A 6,909-nucleotide genomic window follows, 5' to 3' on the forward strand; every position below is an offset into this window, starting at 1 on the left:
GTGTCGGCTCAGATCCCGACTCACCTGGCTGAGAAACTATACAGGCCTAACAAGGGTTTGCAGAGCCTCTGCAGGGCCCGCGAGCACGTGCCTTCGGCCCAGGAAAGCAGCTGATGGGCAGCCTGGAGGGGGAGGGACACTGAGAGCTGCTGGGGCATCCCCTCCAGGCCAGGCCAGTCCCACCCGCTCGCTCCACCTCACCAGCTCCAGGGTGCTCTTCATAGCTCCTAGGGCTGCCCTGATGGGCCTCAGCTCCCAGTTGTCTGGCATCCCAGGCATCCAGGCTTGCAACCGCTGCATGGCCTCCTCGGCCCGCTCTCGCCACACCTCATCAAGGGGCCGCAGTGTCACCTCCAAGTACGCATCCTCCAGTGTGGCCAGGGGCCCTGCAACAGGTACTCACTGCTCACCATGAGGCTGGGGGCTGAGTGCAGGGGGTATGCCACTGCCCACACCCTAGGCCCAGGCAGGAACACCAGCCCAGCCCAGGCACTGCAGGCCTCAAGCAAACAGGACGAGGGACCTGGAATGAGGTGGTGGGGGAGGGGGCAGATACAAGGTAGCCGGCCCTAGAGACGGCACACAGGAGTGGACAGCAGGCCTCAGGCTTGTCCCTTGGAAAGCCTGCCCATGAGGTGGGTCCTGGCTGTCATCGGGGACGTGGGTTTCAGGATTCTCGGCATCCCCAGAACTGCACAAGGGACTCCTTGCACCTATGCCATGTGGCTTAGCTGGATGCCTGCTCCCCTCCAAGGTCTGGAGCTCTGGTACACAATGAGCAGAGGATGCCTGTGTGACCACCCCCCTAAACTCTGGACTCGGGTCTCAGAGGCTCCCCGTGGACAGCCCTTGCTTGACACACCGTGTCATAGTTCAATGCTGGGAGTTAGCTGTGTCCTTTGTGGGCTCACGGGGAGGGACTCGAGGGTTCCTGGTTCTCCCTCCCTCCCGGCCTTTCCCCTCTGCAGCTCCTGCTCTGCAGCCTTCACTGAGATAAATCACAGCCCTGACTGCTACATGCCATGTCCTGAAGGCCTCCTGGTAAGTCGCTGCCCTGGAGTGGCCACAGGGACACAGCAGTGACAGGGGCCAGAGTTCTGCCTTGACACTGGGCAGGGTCTTGGGGGCTCCCAGCTGGGCCAGGTGTCAGTCCTGAGGCCCCTGGAGTGCGGCGAGGCCAGAGGTTCGCAGCCCTGGGAGGGGCTCAGGGCGGCAGCTCTTCACTGACCAGGACAGTGTGTAATGCACAGCCACGTAGACCACCTCGCGGACCCAGAAGCATGCCCAGGGCCCTGCAGCACTGAGCTGCAGAACAAAGCTGTCTACTCTAAAGGAATCAGACGGGGACGGGAGAAACCTGGGCAGCAGGCCCACAAGGACGGCAGCAGATGTGCAAACTCTAAGAGCGGAAGCAGCACACTGAGAAAACGGGCCATAGGGCCGTGAGAAATAAGGCAGGGGCAGGTGAGGTGGGGCTGCAGGCCCACAGCAGAGGAGGCAGCTTTCTGGGTGAAACGACGCCAGGGCCAAGTGTGAGGGGCTGGTCTCGGGGTCCCTGCTGGGCCCTCTCCCCCACACTCACGGTCCAGCTCGCTCCGCAGCTGCTCCAGAGCCGCCTGCAGCCACTCCAAGACTGGGAAGTGGTGGGTCAGGGCCCACCTGGCCTGACTCCGGCCCCACAAGGTGGCCACTACCCGGCCACTTTCCTGCACGGCTCCCAGTCCTTCCTGGGACAACTGCAGGAAGAGGCCCGCCATGCTGTCCAGGGGCCCCCCCGGCTGCACCTGGGCAGGGAAACCGAGGCAGGGTCAGTGTGAGGGTCCAGAGCACAGAGCCCTCCAGGTCCTCATGCTTAGGGTAGGATGCCTGGTGAGTGGGGGCACAAGCCAGGCCAGAGGAGCACCCCCACAGACACCCCCCTTCTCCAACGTGGTCTACCCACCAGGCGCCGGATCCTGCTCACATAGGCATCCAAGCCTCGGAACTGCTGCTCCAGCCGCTCTTGTACCTGGGACCCGATCGCTGCCACCCTGGACTGCACGGGCAGAGGGACAGGCTGGGGCTCCCTCGGGACCCGATGGGAATGCAGTGGGTAGAAGTCCTTAGAGCCAGCAGCAGGGGCCAGGGTGTGCGCGCCACGCCATGGAACTGAATCCTCCAGTTTTCTGGGTGCTGCTGGCCCCAAATGACTCGGGCTCTGGGGCTGAGGCCTTTTCCTGGAAGGAAGCAGCCAGCAGCATGCCCCACCCCCAGCTGGGCCCTCTCACCTCCACGTGGCCCAGCAGGGCCTCCTGGCAGCCCTGTGCGGTCAGGAGGAGGTTCTGGTCGGCAGCCCGCAGGGCTAGGTGTCCCAGAGACGTGGGCGGCCCGCCGTCCTGAAACAGGGCCTCTGCCTCAGCGGCCCTCCTGCGTGCACACACCTGCAGCACCACGCTCTCTTCTCCGCTCCCTGGGGCCAGGAAGGGACCTGCCTTCATGGACTCCATGGGAGTCCCAGCGGCCCACTGCTCCAGTCCTCAGCCTCTAGCAGCTCCCCACCCCCCAGGCAAAGCCTCAGGCCCCAGGATTTGAGGGCCTCAAACCCCACCTGAAGCCCCCACGGCATATCCACCTCTGGGCAGCTCAGCCAGGGCCTGCCTGGCCTCCCCAGTGCAGCGCAGTAGGTCGGGTGGTGCTGACTACCCCGCCTCTGCGCTGGGGACACGAATCCTGACAGATGCACTTCTGAGCCCTTGACACTAGGTCCCTGTCCCAAGTTAGGGCCCTGCCCCAGCCAGCTGAGCTGGAACCCGGTCCCCTTCACTCACCCTCCTCGTGGGCTACAGAGGCCTGGAGGCAGCTCGGGCCCTGAGACACGGACAGCGTCACTTTCTCATCCCTGCTGCCCACATGTCCCTCCAGCCGGACCAGGCTTTGAGAAGCCGTGGTGGAGATGCGGCCCCGCAGGCCGAGCTGTTGAGCCTTGGGGCTGTGGAGCTGGGAGGGAGAGGGCAGACGTTTGAGGGGAGACCCGGCCCCTGACCCCTGGCCCTGGCCCTGCCAGCCCCAGGCTCAGGAAGGGGCTGGTTAGGGAGCCCAAGGTTGGACCTGCAGGGATTAGAGGGAGAGCAGAATGCCCACTGCCCCCTTCCCTTACCCCAGGTCTGGGCCCTACCCCACCCTGCCCTACCATGGCAGAAAGTCCTTGCGAGAACAGCCACACGGGACCCAGCAGTCCCAGCTCTGCCTTCCCAATGACATTAAAGTGAATGATCCCAGGACCCACTCCCAGCCCCGCAGACTCAGACCCCATTGGTCTGTGGTCTAAGGGCCTGAACACCGGGTTCTTGGCATGCCCAGTACCCAGGAGCTTCTGCAGCTCAGGCTAAGTTTGCGTGAGACCCGCCACAGAGGAGACGTGGGTGACACGTGCGTGAGGCTCGGCCAATGAGCAGCTCACCCGGGCCTCGCAGACACCTCCCAGCCTTGGGGGGTGGGCACGCAGGGCAGGTGAGCCTCTGGTAGGGTGGGCAGGTAGGACACTCTAGGGCCCCAAGGGAAGGCAACCCTGGAGGAGGCCCTGGGTGGGTGGGGGTGCTGGCAGACCCTGCAGGGAGGTGGGATAAGAGGCTCTGTGGAGGGTTGGGGGGACCCTGTCAGGGGAGACCCAGAGGCAGATCTAGAAGCTGCAGGGAGGGTGGGGAGCCTGCCCTTGCCTGGGCTCAGCTGTTCTAAGGTTTAGTGTAGACGCTACAACTAATCAGCTGTACAACCCTGAATAAGTGTGCCACCCTCTCTGGGCCTCTAGTGGAGGCCCTCAAAGTTTAAAACGATGTAGGACAATTCTCAAAATCATCAGGAATCACGTGTGTGTGTGCACACGCCTGCAGGGCGGCCTATGTGTGTTGTGAGTCGAACTGTGTTCTTTAGCTAGCTTTCGAAGTCCCAAGCCCTGTCAGCGTGATCTTATTTCATTGAAAATGGGCTCTTTGCAAATGTAATTGAGTTGAAGTGAGGTTGTACCGGACCAAGAAGACACAGGGACAGACACAGCGGGGGCACAGGCCGCTATGGGAATGATATGCCACGGGCCAAGGCCTGCCGGCAGCCAGAGCAAAAGGCAGGGAAGTCCCTCTGCAGAGCCTCTGGAGGGAGCAAGGCCCCTGCCAAGCTGGCTGTGCATCCGGCCCCAGGACCGGCAGAGAACACCTTGCTGTGGGTGAGCCCCCCCGAGCTGGAGGGCTAATGGCAGCCCAGGAGCCCACGCAGGGGTCTTCCTATGCAGGCAGGTTTCTTGCCCAGGGATGTCTGGACTGACGGGTGAAACGTGCCCTGGATCCCTCCAGAGGGTCACCATGCACTGGCCGGGGCGTCTGCAGACCACACTGGGAGTCTGCCTGGTGGCTTCTGTCTGAGCTCAGCCCCACCAGCTGTCACTGAAGAGTGAGGGCCTTGTGGATCCCTGTGCAGCCTGGCAAAGGGCCCAGCCACCCTGAATCTGTCCCTGGCCGGGACACCAGGGTTGGCGTAAGGACCAAACAAGGCTGGGGAGGCTGCTGTCACTCCACGAAGCCCAGAGGAGCTGGGACCAGCTGCCCTGAAAGTGCTTGGGGACAGGGAGCAAGAGGAAGGGCCGCTCACTGAGTATCCCCGTGGGCCAAGCCCCAAGAACTTTCTCCCAGGCCTCCAACTCTGGGGAGGCAAGTACCAGGCCCTTGGTTCAGAGATGCTGGACCCTCCAGGGCCTGGACGCAGAGACCAACAGTCCCAGAGAAGAGGGGCCATGGAAGGAGCGGCTCTTTTGAAATGGCTGTGGCTGCTGCCAGGAGAACTCCAGGCCCAGAAGGGCCAGGCTCATCCAGCTCTGGACGGTGGGAGGAAGGAAGAGGTCGGGATGGGACACCCAGCTCAGGAGCACCTACTGTGTGCAGAGGCTGAGCAAACGTGGCTTCCTAACAAGTGCAAAGAGGTAGTGGGGTTGGCCATCATCTAACAGAGAGGAAGACCGAGGCTCAGCGGAGGAAGTCACTAGGTCAAGGCCTGCAGAGAGGCACAGAGGCAGGCGATGGCAACACTGACAAAGCACCTACTATGTGCACAGGGAAGTAGTGCCCGGGCCCCACACACCACCCTGTGAAAGATCCAATCCCCTCACGCAAACGAGGAGACAGGAGAGATCTCTTCCAAAGATCTCTAGGCCAGGTGGAGGCAGAGCAGGCATCTGAGCCCAGCTCTGCCCCGGCCTGCCACCCTGGGTTGCTGGGCAGTGGGGCAGGGAGACTGGACCAGTCATAGAGACTCTGACACTTTAGTGGCCGTTTCCTACCAGGTGCCCTCCAGGCTGCACACTCTGACACGTTCAGGCCTTGCAGCAGCACCCATGGGGGCAGGGCAGGTGTGTTATCAGTCCCTAGTTTACCAGGAAACCAAGGGACCTGGAGCCTGCTGGATAAAGGCTAAGCTGGGGCTCAAACTGGCCTCACCAGTGGTGCTGGCCTGCAGTTCCAAGGATGGCCATGAGGTAGCAGGGCTATCCAGGAGGTTGGGGGCCTGAAGGCCTGGGAGGGCTCAGAGGGCATTAGGGCAGCCAGGGTGCAGCCACTCACCTCCAGCTCCCCGGAGAAGTCGGACGAATGGGGCCTGCTGTGGTTGTGGAGGGGCAGCCTGGGGGGCCGGCCGGGGGCCGGGGCTGGACCAGTCATAGAGACTCTGACACTTTAGTGGCCGTTTCCTACCAGGTGCCCTCCAGGCTGCACACTCTGACACGTTCAGGCCTTGCAGCAGCACCCATGGGGGCAGGGCAGGTGTGTTATCAGTCCCTAGTTTACCAGGAAACCAAGGGACCTGGAGCCTGCTGGATAAAGGCTAAGCTGGGGCTCAAACTGGCCTCACCAGTGGTGCTGGCCTGCAGTTCCAAGGACGGCCATGAGGTGGCAGGGCTGTCCAGGAGGTTGGGGGCCTGAAGGCCTGGGAGGGCTCAGAGGGCATTAGGGCAGCCAGGGTGCAGCCACTCACCTCCAGCTCCCCGGAGAAGTCGGACGAATGGGGCCTGCTGTGGTTGTGGAGGGTCAGCCTGAGGTGCAGGCCGGGGTCTGAGTCCGGGGCGAGGCCCAGCTGACAGTGGGAACGCAGCAGGAGCCCACCCCGACCCAGAGCGTGCTCCCCGGAGACCAGGAGAGCCTAGGACGGGAGGGGTCCGAGGGGCACAGTCAGGGGGTGCAGGGGCTGCTCATCCTGCACCAGCCCTCGCACGGGTGGTCACAGCAGCCCACGTCGCCCAGCCACACTCCTCCAGCCCACAGCCCTCCTCTCCCCGCAGGCTGCTGACTTCTCAGATGGATGGAAGGAAGGAAGAGAAAAGGGGAAGAGGGACAGATTCGTGGGAAGATGGGTGGGAGGGGACGGAGGGAAGCAAGAGCCACCAGACCAGCCACCCAGCCAGGGGAGCCCTGGGAGACAACGGTGCCAATGCCCTGCCTCCAGCACTGCTGACGGCTGCAGCTCTCTCCTACTGCAGGCACTGCGCTCAGCACCCCTGCCGGCACTATGCTCTGCACCCCTGCTGGCACCATGCTCTGCACTCCTACGGGGCATCGTGCTCTGCACCCCTGCCGGCACCAAGTTCTACACCCCTACCAGAACCATGCTCTGCACCCCTGCCGGGCACCATGCTCTGCACCCCTGCTGGCACCATGCTCTGCACTCCTACGGGGCATCGTGCTCTGCACCCCTGCCGGCACCAAGTTCTACACCCCTACCAGAACCATGCTCTGCACCCCTGCCGGGCACCATGCTCTGCACCCCTGCTGGCACCATGCTCTGCACCCCTGCTGGCCACCGCGCTCTGCTCCCCTGCCAGCACCGTGCTCTGCACCCCTGCTGGGCACTGCGCTCTGGTCCCCTGCCGAGCATAGCACTCTGCATTGCTGC

At 63.3% G+C, this 6,909-nt stretch overlaps 1 long non-coding RNA gene across 1 annotated transcript in view; it reads right to left on the reverse strand.

The window, feature by feature from the left end:
- Positions 1-6,041: 6,041 nt before the first annotated feature.
- LOC114007471 (uncharacterized) overlaps positions 6,042-6,909 on the reverse strand; it is a 2,061-nt gene continuing 1,193 nt past the window's right edge. The window contains exon 3 of the long non-coding RNA XR_003549092.1: positions 6,042-6,159. This is a non-coding gene — a long non-coding RNA (uncharacterized LOC114007471). The remainder of the gene's footprint in view (positions 6,160-6,909) is intronic.

The sequence above is a fragment of the Tupaia chinensis genome, unplaced genomic scaffold, assembly GCF_000334495.1.
Source record: "Tupaia chinensis unplaced genomic scaffold, TupChi_1.0 Scaffold000182_1, whole genome shotgun sequence".
Lineage (NCBI taxonomy): Eukaryota > Metazoa > Chordata > Mammalia > Scandentia > Tupaiidae > Tupaia > Tupaia belangeri.